The sequence below is a fragment of the Artemia franciscana genome, chromosome 4 (assembly GCF_032884065.1).
Source record: "Artemia franciscana chromosome 4, ASM3288406v1, whole genome shotgun sequence".
Lineage (NCBI taxonomy): Eukaryota > Metazoa > Arthropoda > Branchiopoda > Anostraca > Artemiidae > Artemia > Artemia franciscana.
In genome coordinates, this window is record NC_088866.1 from 61,364,205 (window position 1) to 61,380,967 (window position 16,763).

Sequence of the window (16,763 nt, forward strand, 5' to 3'; positions counted from 1 at the left end):
ATGATTCAATTTTTATACATAAATGCAATCGTTGCATACAAATTTTAAAAACAAGAAAGAGAAAATAGATAAAATAAAAACCTGACCGCAAATGTTGAACAGCAGCAAAACAAGGTTATGAATGATATGTTGTTTTTTAATTATCAATATATATTTTTCTAGTTAATCTTTAGGAAGCTGTTGAGACTCGATGACCCGATGAAGAGACACCAAGATGTTGGTCCATTTTTTCTGTCTTGGTCATCTTCATATTTATTTTTCACTCAATTTTACATTTTATCTTACTGATAAAATAGAAGTTAATGAATAAACTTTCAGATATTAAAGCAAGAATTCAAATCTTAATGATACTTCCATGTTCAAAATGGTTTGTACTTACTTTATTCTTGTTCTAACTTTAATTATTCTGTGTTTACAGCGATAACTTTCATTTTGAACATTTTAATTTAATTTTAATTTTTGTAGAAAATTGTACCAATTTACCTCGTGTTCTCAATTCGCTTTGTCTCCACGAAAGATTAAATCGTTATTCAAACATTAAAATAAGCATTCAGAACTAAATCGTCAAATTGAAGTAAAATAATAGAATTCTTATAAGGCAAGTATTATTCGAACCAAAGGCGTGCTTAGAAAAGAGACTAAGATTTCCTAGTTAAAATTGAATGTCATAAAATAATATTATGAATGTTTGAAAACGTATAAGATAAGTATGTAAAAAGAAAAATTATTTCTCTTCAAGGCTTATTATCTTTAAAGTAAAAAAAAAAAAAAAAATTTACAAAAAGACTGTCAAACAAGATTTTCCATGTGTATGTAATACAAATTCATACAATTTGGTTCAATTTTCGTAAAGAATCTATTTATAGGATTTAAAGGTTTTGTCATAATTTAAATATTGAAAGACTTCCTATGCATATCTGCCACTGTCACGCACCCCCATTAATAACTAAACCAAAGGCATCCTATTAGGGTAGCATCCAGGATTTTTTGCGGGGGGGTACAAAAGGATTTTTTTGGGGGGAGGGTTACAAAAAAGACTTTTTAAAAAACACCAAAAATTTGTTTATATTAGTTTTTGTTACGTTTTTAACGGGTTGAACGAACATTTCGGGGGGATGTTCAAACCCTCTACCCCCATGGATAGGGCCTTGCATCCCATTAATTTCCTATTTAAAAAAGCAGGCGAAAAAAGTACTTAATTCTAGTTGTGGGTCGTCTTGGCCAGTTATTCAGGGGTAGAACTGCCCTCAGAGCTTTGGGTGAGGTATGTTCCAGAATTTTTTTATTACTACCACATTTGTTGATAAACTGTATTGATCGTTCTTTATTGAATGGAATAAGACTGACTTTCATCGAACGATATTCTTTTGAGAAACACAACCCTGAGGACAAAAAAAAATTCAGCATGTCACTGGCTAAAAGTTTTCCTTGTTTGACTTTTTTTTTTCGTCGATCAGTATGGCATTAGAACGTGTTTACTCATGTCGAATAGACTATCAACTCTTTCAGGTGTTAGTTAGCTAATGGCTCTGACAGGTGGCAAATCATTAAGCAATTGACAGTGCCTTAAATTTTATTTTTGAGAAAAATTACAACATCCTCAATAAATTTGCTTAAGATTAAAACTTTAGTTTACCATTTCTTTTGGTTCTAATTTTAAACTCTAGATCCTTTCTCCCCCATCAACTTGCTACGATTCGTCTGCCAGTTGGAACTTTTGTCTAGCCATTAAAGGACACCAAACACAGCATAAAGGAAACTCATCTCCAGCCATTCTCGTCTTTACTCTCTATAGAATATCCAAAACTCTAGGAGGGATTTATTCGCTTGTTTAATAGAAAGTTTAGTCGAATGGCTGAGCTAGATATGTCTCCTATTTAAGAGGCACTCATTGCAAAATTAAAGTCCCAACTTTTTAACTGAACATTTGGAAAGAAAAACACATTAAAGGATCTATTTTATTGCCGTCAACCCGTAGTATATTTACCCCTGGGCCTACGCGATAAGCAAGTCGGGTGTGCGTGAAAAATCCCTTGAACCATTTTTAGTTCAATGATGGTATGGGCTAGGTTGTTTGTTTTTTTTATTATTGCTGGGCATAGCTCTGTTAATTCGGCCATCCCGAGATTTTCTAATATACGGATTTCTCATATCTTAGGTCAGTTTTTTTTTTTCTTTCTTGGGAACTTTACAACTAAACTATGTCTCAAACCAAGTTTTAAGTCTTCTTCTTCTTCTTTTTTAACTATGTAAAGTTGCCAGATAGCATCACAATTAAAAAATGCACAATTTAAACACAAAAGCGATGGATACCCACCTCTAATAACTCTTATCATAAACTATTTCTTTTACAATATGTCGTTTTTGCAAACATATGTATTGTGAAGTTGTGCATCTAGTAGCGCAGTTACACAGTGACCAAACGGTAGTTAAAAATCTTTTAGTTCTTTTAAGGTATTAAATAAAATAAACTAATTTCTAATGAGAATTCCTCACTTTGCTTATGCTACATCTACTGAAGCAGTAACATACAGTGATGAAACAGTTGTTAACTGAACTGCTTAGTTCTTTTTTAGTGTAACATAAAATAAATTAATTTCTATTACACACTTCACAGACCAGGATTCATGACTGTTTACACTAAATTTGGTCAAGCAAGTAATAATAATTTTCTAGAAATACGGTCAATATATATATATATATATATATATATATATATATATATATATATATATATATATATATATATATATATATATATATATATATATATATATATATATATATATATATATATATACATAAAAAAAAAGAAAAAAACGATTCCAGCATATTTTACTGCAAAAACAAAATGAATCCTATATTTTCTGGGAGCTATATGGGAGTTATAAATGAACAGAATTGTAATTTAAATAATGTTCAGTTAAAGAGCGTAATTATCATCTTATCACTTTTCAAGGGATTTTCCCTCCATGACCCTATGGGCCAAGTGGACTAAACTCAACACCAAGAATCATTTACAAGTAAACGCAAATGTAAGGAAAACTCGACAATGGCAACGCTAAAGTTCTCCTTAAACCTGATTCCAGCTATTTATGTATTATAAAGCAATGGTCAAGATTCTCCCGGCCACATACCGGAAAAAGGGTAAAAAATAATAGTCAAATAGGAAATCAAAAAGGACTAAAACTAGTTTCTTTACTGATAATGAGGGTTGGCCCTTACAGGATTGCCCAGTAACTGGCACACTGGAAAGATACTTCCGGTGATCAGCACCGATTTGTCTAATAGCCATCCTTCAGATATTTCAATCTAAATTGGTCCGCTTAATCGTATTTCTAAAGCTGAAGTTCTCCCTACAACATGACTACATCAATTTATATTTTATAAAGTAATTGTCTAGACCCCGCCTCCCCTTTCGACAAGAAAAAAAAATGATAGCAAAATTGTAATTCGTAAAGAGAAAGATATATATATATATATATATATATATATATATATATATATATATATATATATATATATATATATATATATATATATATATATATATATATATATATATATATATATATATATATATAAAGTGATCAGTGGACACGTTGAAAAAAGCTTCCAGAAGAAGTAAACTTGAGAATATCTTCTTTGAACTTTTTCATAAAAACTTTCGATCGTAAAAAAGAGACAAATGCCTTGGTTAGCAGCTTATCAGCGCCATTATTATTGCTGTAAAATCTAATTATAAAATAAATAAATAGACAAACAATAAATAAATAAAGGAACTAAAAAAACATCGTTTTGGCATTGACTGCCAATCCGGACTAGTTCAACAGTTTTTGAATTCAGAGTGATCTCAAAAAGCAATACTTTCGTCTAGCAATGAAACGAACAGTTTAAAAAAATTCAAAGTAAACTCAACATTCTGTATTTCCTTCTGCTGGGAATAACCTCTCAAAGTTCTGGAAACGCTTGTTTTCAGATATCTGAGCTGAACAGCGGAGCTAGATATCATTGTTGTATATGACATGTGTTATAAGAAAGCAGATTACCAACATTTATTTTATTTCCGTGTTTATTTTAACATCCAACATCACTTCCGAGTCTTTTTGTCGTGGAGACATATCAGAGACGTGCCCGTATTTTCATTATGTTAACTTGCCGGAAAACATATGATGGAAAAGTAGGTACAAGTCGATGGCGGAGCTAGATATTATTGTTGTACATGAGATGTGTTATAAGAAAAGCAAGTTTACAACATCTATTTTATTCCAGTGTTTATTTTAACATCCAACATTACATCCGAGTCTTTCAAAAATTAATACACTTTTAAATAGTCGTTATTGTTATCTCTAATGCTGACTGCGGAGCAGTTTCTGCCATTTCACAACTGTCGTGGAGACATATCAGAGACGTTACCCAGTACCCAGTATAGTATTTTCATTATGTTAACTTGCCAGAAAACATAAGATGGGCAAGTAGGTACAAGTCGATGGTGGAGCTAGATATCATTTTCCTATTTGGGATGTATCTCTATGAAAAGAAATTTCAGATATTTATTTTATTTCTTAGTATTTCATATCCGAGTCATTCTAAATTTAGGATACTTGGCGTCTCTAATATTTGGCGTCTCTAATGCTGATGACTTAGTAGTTTCTTTACTGAGCTACAACAGTTCGTGGTAACGAACTGTAGTAAGGAGCGACCCGGCTCAATAGTAAAGAAAACTCTAAAAACGGAATTTTGATACTAATAGATACATCAAAAGAATTGAATTTTTATGATGATTTTAGATATATAAGTTTAATCAAATTTAGTCTTACCCATCAAAAGTTACGAGCCTGAGAATATTTTCCTTATTTGGAAAAAAAGGGAAAAAACCTAAAAGTCATAAAATATTATCAAAAATCACACCATCGCATTCAGCGTATCAGAGAACCCTACTGTAGAAGTTTCAAGCTCCTATCTACAAAAATGTAGAATTTCATAATTTTTGCCAGAATACCGATCACGGGTGCGTGTTTATTTGTTTTCTTTTTTTCCCAGGGGTGATCGTATCGACCCAGTGGTGCTAGAATGTCGTGAGAGGGCTCATTCTAACGGAAACTGTAAGTTCTAGTGCCCTTTTAAGTGACCGAAAAAACTAGAGGGCACCAAGGATCCCTCCCGCTCATTTGTCCCCAAAGTCAACGGATCAAAATTTTGAGATAGCCATTTTGTTTAGCATAGTCCAAAAACCTAATGACAATGTCTTTGGGGACGACTTACTCCCCCAAAGTTCAAGGGGGAGGGGCTGCAAGTTACAAAATTTGACACGTGTTTAAGTATAATAATGGTTATTGGGAAGTGTAAAGACGTTTTCAGGGGGATTTTTTGGTTAGAGGGGGGTTGAGGGGAGGAGGTCAAGTGGGAGGACCTTTCCATGGTGGAATTTGTCATGGGGGAAGATAATTTCCATGAAGGGGGCGAAGAATATTCTAGGACTATTAAAAAAAACATTGAAAAAATAAATATGGAAAAGTTTTTCAACTGAAAGTAAGGAGCAGCATTAAAACTTAAAACTAACAGAAATTATTACACATATGTGGGGTTCATCTCCTCCTGAATACCTCGCTCTTTACGCTAAAGTATTTTTAGTAATTTCAACTATTTTTTTCTACGGCTTTTGTGATTCAGGAGTCATTCTTAAAGAATTGGGATAAAATTTAAGCTTTAGTGTAAAGAGCGGGGTATTAACGAGGGGCAACCCTCCCCTCTATACGTAATAAAAATATACAAATATAGAATTTCGTTACGTAATTTAATTCGTAAGTTACGTATATTTTCTGCTAATAAAAACGTTCGTAAAAAATTAGAAGCTCTAGTTGCCTTTTTAAGTAGCCAAAAGATTGGAGGACAACTAGTCCTCCTCCCCCACCCCTTTTTTCTCAAGGTCTCCCCATCAAAACTAAGAGAAAGCCATTTAGCCAAAAAAAAAAATTAATATGCAAATTGCGTTTTAATTATTCATGTGCGGGCAGCCAAAATCAAAAACCGTATTAATTAAAAAAACGTCCAGAAATTAAATGAAAAAAAACAAGTTTTTTAAGTGAAAGTAAGGAGCAATATTAAAACTTCAAACGAACAGAAATTACTCCGTATATTAAAGGGGCTTTTCCCTCCTCAACGCCCGGCTCTTTACAATAAAGTTTTTTAACTGTTTTAAAAAGTAGAGTTGAGAAAAAGAGTCAAACTTTAGCGTAAAGAGCCAGGCGTTGAGGAGGGAAAAGCGCCTTTAATATACGGAGTAATTGCTGTTCGTTTTAAGTTTTAATGTCGCTCCTTACTTTCAGTTAAAAAACTTGTTTCTTTTTTTCATTTAATAATCAATTAAGATCGGAATCGGGCTATGGACACTACAATTTCAAACTGCTCATAGTAACGTTTTGAAAGTAAGGAGCGAGTTAGCTCAATAGTACAATACTAAACAGAATTTTAATAACAAAATATACATCAAGAGAATTGGCTTTTTATACTGATTCCAAATATATAAAGTTCACTAAGTTTGATGTTACTTATCAAAAGCTAAAAGCTTCAGAAATTCGCCTGACATTCAAAAAAGGGACCCCCCCCCCCCAAAAAAAAAGTCGAGCGATCTTAATGAAAATCAAACCACCAGATACTGCTCAAATTCAAGGGCTATTGACTTTGAATCAGAAATGTTTTTAAAGAAACTTAAGACTTTAGCGTAAAGAGTGGTGGTTAAGGAAGGGACAACCCCTCACATACAGAATAATTTCAGTTAGTTTGAAGTTTTAATGTTACTCCTTACTTTCAGTTGAAAAAATTGTTTTCTTATTTATTAGTTTAAAAAGCCAAATTTTAACCAGCTTTGGGATATTATAAGTAATATCTGGCGACTACTGATGACCCTACTTATAAGAGGCTGATGACCCTACCAACTATTTGGGCTCGATGACCCTTGTTATGTAACCTATGTATAGCCTGCAATAACCCTTCTTAATCGTCTGAGAGCTGAAACTTTTGTCTAGTCATGAATGGAGCATTTTATTAGATCAAAGGGGAACTCAGATCCCGCCAGTATCCCTAGAATATTCTCTCAAAGTTCATTGAACTACTTTGATGTCTTGTTCAATGACAAATTTAATATCACTCTCTTATTTTAAATGTATTAATAGGAAAAGGTTTGTTTCACAATTAGGTATTCCATGTTCATTTCCAAGTATTTCAAAAGTTTGATGCGTCTTTAAATAGCCGTCGTTAATATATTTAATAATCATTGGTTTCAGTATGTAAATTTTACTGGGAGTGAGCAGGATGTAAACATGTGTATTTTAAGCCAGGACCTCCTGATTATTCCAGAGACCCAGAGAGCAGGGGTGAAGACTCATATTCAACCGTGCAGACAAGCCTATTAAATTTTTTTTTTTTGAAATAATCGACACATTCTGTGTTGCGAACGCTATAGAATAATAATATGAAAAAAACTTCGTTTTCTTAAAGAGTTAAAGAGGCTGCGTCCCAAAGTCGAACCTTAAAACGTACAGGAATTAGAAGAGGCAGTTGGGGGGCTGCCGCCCCCCAAACCCCCAGCTTTTAAAGACTCTTTTGTACAGGTTTTTTTTTGTGGGGGGGACTTCATTGTTACTATTTACTAGTTTCGGCGCAATGGTTCTCCTGTCCTCTTGTGTTTAACATTTTTCGAAGTTATTCCATTATTCATTCATTTCAATTTTTTGTTAATTAAAAGAGGGCCTTTCCGAAGCCAAGAGCGGGGGGTTAGCAAAAAAACAAAAAACCTGTACAAAAGAGTCTTTAAAAGCTGGGGGTTTGGGGGGCGGCAGCCCCCCAACTGCCTCTTCTAATTCCTGTACGTTTTAAGGTTCGACTTTGGGACGCAGCCTCTTTAACTCTTTAAGAAAACGAAGTTTTTTTCATATTATTTCGGTACGTTTTTCTACAATCCATGGTGGATGTAATTTAATAATTCCTGTACTCCTCGTACAGGAATTAGGAGAGGAAACTCCCCCCCCCGCTTTTAAATCATTGTATAAAATTGAAAAAGAATAGATAGAATGACCGAAATGTTTCTTTTGCTCATAAGAAGCTAATATTCTGTTATCTCTCAAATGATAAGCTGTCCAGGTGTTATCAAAATTTTTTTGATGTTGTGAAAAAAAACAGCCCGTAACGGACTTGAACCATTGACCCGAGGATTAGAAGTCTCACGCTCTACCAACTGAGCTAATAACTTGCATGTGTGTAAATATAACTTCTCAATAGCTTTTAAAAATTTCAAATTAACATGGGCTCTTATGGAGAGAAATCCGTTAATTAAATACCTAATGGGTGGTTTCTGGAAAACAGGGAAGGAGTTATCGGATCAAGCTGAAATTTCGCGGATAAGCTCCTGGGCCGTAGGGGACCTTAACTTGTGAATTTCAGCCCGATCGGACAACGTTAAAAGGGGTGGGGGGGGGGGGGGGGGGGTTGGAGGGTCGAAACTTTCGGGGGGTTAAGATTTTCCTACGAAACTTTCATGGGCACTTACTCGGAGAATTCCGCATCCAATGAGTCTTCGTACACCCAGATCCGATGTCGGATGTGACCTGTAGGCGTCTAGGAAAAAAAAGTAAATGAATTTTAAGTGGCTATGCGTGGTTTCTGGAAAACAGGGAAGGAGTTATCGGATCAAGCTGAAATTTCGCGGATAAGCTCCTGGGCCCTAGGGGACCTTAATTTGTGAATTTCAGCCCGATCGGACAACGTTAAAGGGGGGCTTGGGTTGACAGGTCGAAACTTTCGGCCAGATTTTCCCCATGAAGAAAAAGTTGGAGGGGGATGAAATTTTGCAGGTTTCTTAGTTGGAGCTCGGGCTACGAAATGCATCCCTCCCCATCCGTCTGCGACCACTGGAACCGAAGATCGCTTAACATTGTCGTGTGTCGCCTCTTTATAGAGGCACGAGTGTGCCTCCTTGAAATTTTTTCCAAGCCCAACCAGTTTACATACCAAGTCCCATATAGGACGCGTCTTGCTAAGAACCAAGGACAATATAGGCTAAGTAATATGATCTAATTTCGGGCAGTCAAATAAACCAGCCTGCTAGGCAAATATAAGTAGAATAGATCAATAGTCACGCAGAACACATCCAACCCTCAAATTCAGTTAAACCAATTCAGATAGCAGCATTACCACACGCTCACAGACCGTTTTTGGCTGCACACAAAACATGTTCACCATCTCTCTAAATATAAATATAGACACTTTACTAAGCAGAAATACGAAGCGAAAAAAATAATTCCTTTGTAGTGAAGTACGAAACATAATTACAAATTTGTACACACAATTTGTTGCAAACCAGTCATGATGACAATATGAACAATTGAAGAAAAAAGAACGAGGCGAGGGTCCCTGAATAAAGGTCCGAAGAAACTCATCGAGGTAGATCAGAAAAATTTAGACCCAAAACTGAACTCTTTTCAGACACTCCCTCCTCTAAATATTCTTAAACATCCTTTGTTGTCGCCTCTTCACCTTTAAGCTCCTTAAGATTAAACACCTCTTCTCTAGATGTTCTCCAAATATCCTTTGTTGTCGCCTCTTCAACTTTAAGCTCCTTAAGATTGAACACCCCCTTCTCTAAATGTTCACAAAATATCCTTTGTTGTCGCCTCTTCAACTTTAAGCTACTCAAAATCACAAAACTCTAAAAGTTCTAAAAGAAAATCCTTTATTGTCTCCTCTTCAACTTTAAGCCCCTCAAAATTGAACATCCCCTCCTACATATGTTCTCACAACATCCTTTGTTGTCGGCTCTATAACTTTAATCTCCCCAAATTGGAACACATACTCCTCTAAATGTTCTCAAAATGTCCTTTGTTGTCACCTCTTCAACTTTAAGCTCGTAAAAATTGAACACCTCCTCTAAATGTTCTCAAATGTCTTTTATTTTCATTCAGGCCATGATTTACGCATAGGCCCAGTAAGCCAGGGCCTAGGGACGCACAATGCCAAGGGGCACAACAACAAAAACGCACTGAACGATTTTTTTTCTTAACAAAAACTGAACTGATGTGACTTAACCTTATAACGACTGATGTGACTTATTCTTAAGAAAAACGAATTAAAAAGAGCCCAGATTAATTATTTTAGATTTTGTAAATTTTTGCTGTTTCTTTCTCCTTGGACAAAAAACCGAGTTCTTTTTGTTTTTCTCTCTTCTGTTATTCCACGTTTTTAGTATTGTAAACATTGAGCGAAAATTAAATAATAATAATAATAACAATAAAGACAGCTTGCTTCTAAATTTCTATGCAGCACTGCTTTATTAGATTCTGCAAGTTGTGAGTTTTTTTTCTGATGTTTCTCTTCTTTTTCCTATCCTTTTATGTTTTCTCTCTTTTGTTTTAGTATCTTATTTCTTATGTGTTACTCTGTAACTGGTTTCCTTGTGATTTATATTTGGATTTGCATTGTGTTTTTATGTGTTTTTCTCCGTGTTACTCAACGTACTATACTTTTGTATAGTGTGGGTCAAAAATAAATAATAACACCTACGGCTATCCCCTGCACAATGAGTCACTATGCATGTACCTAAGTATCAAGCAACGATGTTTCTGAAAACATTTATCTAAGGCCCAACAAAGCTAGGAGCTATCAAAATCAAATAATGGATGACGCCGCAAATTTTGCTACAGCCTAAGAAATAAATAAAGGTATTTCCAATAACCTTGACTAAGTAGAACATATATTAGCGGAAAGCGCTCAGGAGATTTAAATTTTGTTGTTCTTCGTCGGTATTAAAGTCCAGATAACTTATCCCAAGTCTTGCAAAATTTCATCTTATAGGTCTTCAATAATTTTTTTTATGAGTGTTTCCAGGACTCAAATTTTGATGATGATCCACGAGAAATATCGATATTAGCTTTCGTATACGGATTTCATTTTGACTTTGATACTGGCCGTATACTACTACATCTTTCAATTTAAAATCTGTCATTTCAGAGATGATCAATTTCAAGTCCGGTCTCGCTCAGCTTATGAAAATATTAGAAAGAGATTTTAGATAGTTTTTTTTTAATCTATTAAATGAAGAAACCAAGTTTTTCGTTTGCAAGTAGAAAGCAATCAAAGCATAAACCAATCCAAAATTACTATACACTTAAAGAGGGACTGGTAATATTATCAACCCTTCACTAATAGGGCTAGGATATCGCTATGCATTTACTTTGAAATAAGAAATGAAAAGATGAAAAATAACATGTAAAATACACAGTTTAATCTATGGGTCGACTCCGTTCCACATTTTATTTTTTGGTTTTAATTAAAAGCGAAACTAAATCTCAGACTACTTAGCTTGGGTTTGAGGATTTGAGGATTGAACCCCTACGACCCCTACGACCCTACGACCCATAGCAATGGTTGCTCACTGTATATTTTAATCGTTCTTCAATTGCAAACACTAACAGAAGATTTTATTATTCGAATCATGTGCATTATTTTTTACTGCATTCAAAAGTATGTATTTATACGCTGATATAAAACAACTAACGTTTTTAAGACATTCATTTTAAATGCAAGTATGTATATAATGCCAGAGGGTTTCGCCCCTCCTCCTTAGAATTCTTCCGACTTTTAAATCTATCACCACAGCTTCCTGTATATTTTACTGAATTTGCCAGTTTTTATCCACCTTCCCTCTCAAAAGACATTCCTACGTAGATGTATATTCTAAACTTATTAATTGGCATCTTGTCAAGCCATCTTTCAATAATGAATTCGCCTACATAACTGAACACAGTTTTTTTTTAATGACCGGTGAATACTTACATTTACCAATATTTCGTCTTTTACAGTAATTACATAAAAAAAACTAGTTTTTTTTAACTGAAAGTAAGGAGCGATATTAAAATTTAAAACGAACAGAAATTACTCCGTATATGAAATGGGTTGTCCCCTCCGCAATCCCTTGCTCTTTACGCTAAAGTTTTTAATTGTTTTAAAAGCTTTAATTGATAATATATATATATATATATATATATATATATATATATATATATATATATATATATATATATATATATATATATATATATATATATATATGTATATATATATATATATATATATATATATATATATATATAATATATATAATATATATATATAATATATATATATATATATAAACGAGTGAAACTTAAATTTAATGATGAGGACTCGTTCAGGACGAGGTGGTTATGATGAGATATTATAAGAGGATGTTAGGACTATGGGATTCGTTTAGTAATTAGGTAATCCAGGGGGATTTAGGGTGAGCGTCGCTGCGATCTATGAGGCTAGTGACCATGGTGAGATATTGGGTTAGGATACTGGGTATGCAGAGATTTATGGTAGCAAAGGCAGCATACTTAGAGGCGTTGAGACAGAAAAGTAAAACAGGGTGGCCGGGGGAGAGTAAGGATATCTTAGATAAGTGTGGATTAGGGGAATAGTGGAATGAAGGAAAGGGGATTATGGGTATGGAGGAAATAGTAATAAGGGAGGTACAAGAGAGGTTGAAGAACCAAGAAATCTAGATATGGTGGGCAAGTCTGGATCGTTCAGGGTCGTTAAAATTGTATAGACAGATAAATGGTAGTTGGGGGGAGGAGGTATTTTGGAAGGTTAGTTTAAGTAGAGAGGATTTGAAGGCTTATTTGGATTGGAGGGGAAATGGATTTTTGATTGGCGAGAAAAGAAAGTATCAAGGGAGAAAAGGGGAGAAGGTAGAATCTATTGCTTGTTCTATGTGTGGATCTCAGGATGAAAGTTTAATACATTTTTTGTGTGAATGTGTCGAATTGAATGAATGGAGGCGAGAGATGTATGGTAAAGAAAAATTGAATGAGATATGGATGGTAGATAGAACGAAAGAGACAAATTTCCTGAGTATTAAAAGGATAGCAAGATTTGTAAGGATTGCAGCGGCACAACGTGAGCGTTTTCTTTAAATAGTATTAATTTATTTTAGTTAATTTGTTGTTTGTTTTTTGTTATAAAAATTTCCTATGGCCCACGGGCTTTTTCTGGAATAAATTATTATTATTATTATTATTATTATTATGCAAATCAAGCTCAAAATGAACAAAAATCTACAAACAAGAGTTGGGGTTTGGTTTCCTTCTTTGACTTTTATGTGTCTTGAACAGTCTTGGGAAATACAAATAAATCAAACTGAACGTTTGATATATATAATGGTATCAATTGTAGAAAGATAATCAGTTCAAGATTTTATTTCGCTATAATTTTTATTTTCATTCTCAATGCTTTAATAACTGGAAAAGAAAATATACGTAATATAATTCGTTACCAGTGAAGCACCAATGACGGAGTAGGCTATAGACTTTTACAGTTAGGGAAGGGGGCAGTATCAAACTCTTGCTTGTAGTGAAACTATATTTGTCTTGAAAAGTCTTTGAAATAACTAATAAAATTAAACTATATTTGTCTTGAAAAGTCTTTGAAATAACTAATAAAATTAAACTGAGTATTTGATACATAATGATATTGATTGCTGAAAGCTCATCACTTCAAAGTTTAATTCTACTCTAATTTTTATGTTTGTTTTCAATGTTGTAATTACTACACAAGACAAAATTGTAATATAATTTGTTTCCAGTAAAGCGCTAATGACGCAATAGGTTTTAGACTTTTACAGTGACAGAATGAGGCAAAACACAAACTCTTGTTTGTAGTGATTTTGTTCGTTTCAAGCTTCACTTGCATATTCAATTTAAGTCTAATATTCAATTATATTAGTACTTATTGCAAGTTTGTTTACTATGATGATGGTTTATCTAATTTCTGTTCGTTTTGGGTTTCATTTATTCTTTAATTGTAATTTCTTGACATTTCTAATTTGAAGTTTAACAGGAATTTGTATCTACTGATCTTAATTTTAATATGGCCTTTACTTTTTTTTTTTAAAACTTCTTTTTCGGATTTTTTTTTTTTTTTAATTAATCTGCAAAATGATAGTATCCACGCTAAAAAAAAAAAAAAAAGTGCTTTTAGACAGATATTTTTCTTTTTTACGAAAAAGTGCCAATATAGCAATTAGTTTAGCTTCGTAAAGTAAAATCGAGCAATTCAAAACTCTTCACTATTTTTTTAATAACTGTTTCTTGAGATAGAAAATTCCGTCTTGGACATAGAAATACCATTAGATCTCCAGATTTAGGCATTTTATTACCTCTTTATTTTTATTTTGGTTCGCATTATAAACTCTTGATAAAGCCAAAACTTTTCCCGAAAGTATGGTTTCCATTGTGAAGTTAAACTATCTGAAATACAGCTTCATGCCCGTAGTTGAAACTTTGAGGAAGCAATTAATTTTCTGAAGGCTGTCTACCACTTCCGGGACGTACAATTAGGTATGAGGATGAACCTGGATTGCAGTGTGTTTCCCAAACATTTTATTAGGACAGTACAAAGAAAAATCTTGGTGTAGAGGGTCCTTTGATTCCCTGCCTAATGCTGATGTGGTCTGTTATAAATAGCACGTTCACTATTTCTAACTGAAATATCATATCCTTCCATTAAAATGTAGAGAGTTTTGATCCCCTACCTTATGCTGATGTGATCTGTTATAAATAGCACGTTCACCACCTCTAACTGAAATATCATATCCCCCTATTAAAATGCTCGTTTCGTTCAAATGAAAAAAAAAAAACTATCTAATCTTACTTTATGTAGTCGGCAAATCTCCATAACACCATAGAAATCATTAATCTGAAAAACCAAGACGCGATACTGAGTTCTGGATGCTCACAAAAGAGTAGACGTTCTTTTTTCTTTATTAACTCGTTTTTATACCTAAAGGCTAAAGGCAACCGACTTTTCAAATATAAACAAGGTAAAGATGTGTTTTGCTTTGAATCTCGCAGGATCATTAGAAGATTATACCACAAATTGTAAAAAATGGTAGAAATTTAGCGTGCGTTAGGTAGTTACTACACGATCGCTTTTGAAATTACGCCATTTTCAAAGAATAACCGTAATGTTCACTTCTAAAGTTTGAAAATCGTTTTAAGAAACTTGCAAAACTTCTATAATTTTACCACTATAAACCAATAATAAACCACTTCTTAAGGTCGTGTCATAATGTTGGGAAACCTATTACTAACATTACAATAACAAAAAAAAAATTGACAATCGAAGCTGCGTAGTCCCTAAAATTAGAAAATTCTCCTTTTTATTTGAACATACCTTGCAGTCAAAATGCCCCTTCTCAAGTTCATATTGTCTTTAGATATATGTTATCTGTGATGACATTCAAAGGTAAACAGATGGATCACATAAGGAACATTACGTGATTCAAATTATATTCTATAAATGTTTGATTACAAGTTCCAGCCAAAAGCCAAACTGGTTTAGAGGGAAAATCAGCACGGATCTTCAGAAATTTCTCTTCTAGGCAATTGTAGATTTTACATTAAAGCAAAATTCTAAGAATACAAATCTCTGGAAATAAACAGCCACATAGAGAGCCAGTGAAAGGCAAGAAGTTTGTTTTGCAATGTTATTATGGAAAAAAAGAAATTTTTACCTGTCCTAAAGCCAAGCTATGAGAACAAATCACTATTATTTAGTAGACACCCCCTAATTTGAAAAGACACTCTAGTCTCGTTTCTTGCTACTAAGATACTACTTCTTTCGCCACTCCACTAATAAGATTTTTGATTTTACTTCATCAAGATACTAACTAATCTTAACTCAGTGGTCACTAATCTTAGTCAAAATCGCTTAAATTCAAATATTTCTGCCCCATTGGACATTGAACGGAGGGATCTAACGAAAATCTCATCATAGTCCTTAGACCAATGATCAGAAGGAGCAAAGCAATTTGCAAAAAAAAACCTTAGAAGTAAGATTAGAATGCTCAGAGCTACTTTAGTTTTTTGTTAAAAAGATGCAAGACCTTGGCAGATTGAAAAGACAAAAAAACGGACCTTTTATATCATTTAGCCAAACAATCTCAGTTAGATAAGCTTTGGTCTCTCAACAGAATTGAGATTAGAATCTAATCCCACAACCTGATGCTTGAAAGCTAAAACAAACCTACTTTTGGGATCAATATCATTGAGCAAATAAATCTTGACAGAGAGGGGAAACAGATCAAATCAGTTCCTCCCCCTTAGAAGGACAAAGGTTTCCAACTGGAAGACAATCAAATGAATAACACGGGAATGCAATTAGACTCCACTCAAATGAAAATTAAACAATGGCAACAATGCTATTTAACCAGAGCTAGTGACGCTAACAAATTAATACCAAAGCTCTCGAGAAGAAAAAAAAAGAGAGAAGAAATAACAATGAACGAATTTAAGCAATATGACGGCATCAGGAACTGAAAAATCTGTGGGAGATGTGACGGCAGGTATCGATCAGCAAGAGACCATAAGGGGATATTACATCCAAACGACGGTGAACATTGTTAAAACTTAGGGGCAAAAAGAATCCGTCTTTTTTTCGGCAATAGAGGCATGACACTTGTATTTTAGCCCAAACAATCCAGTGTCGACGATTTCACCGGGGTGTGCTCAAAATAAACAAGGAAAAACGTTCTTATTGTAACTGGAATTTATAGCTTCCCATATTCTTCCTCATATGCATAAATGTATATATATATATTTATATATATATATTATATGTGGCAGGAAAATCCGGCCAAACTTTGATGGATCGTACATACACTTTCTACAAGATGATATTTGAAATCA

General features: G+C 33.7%; 1 protein-coding gene across 1 annotated transcript in view; it reads right to left on the reverse strand.

Annotated features, from left to right (window-relative positions):
• The window catches only part of LOC136026684 (uncharacterized), a 136,592-nt gene that overhangs the window by 15,059 nt on the left and 104,770 nt on the right, over nucleotides 1-16,763 (reverse strand). The gene's annotated exons all lie outside the window — the stretch shown is intronic.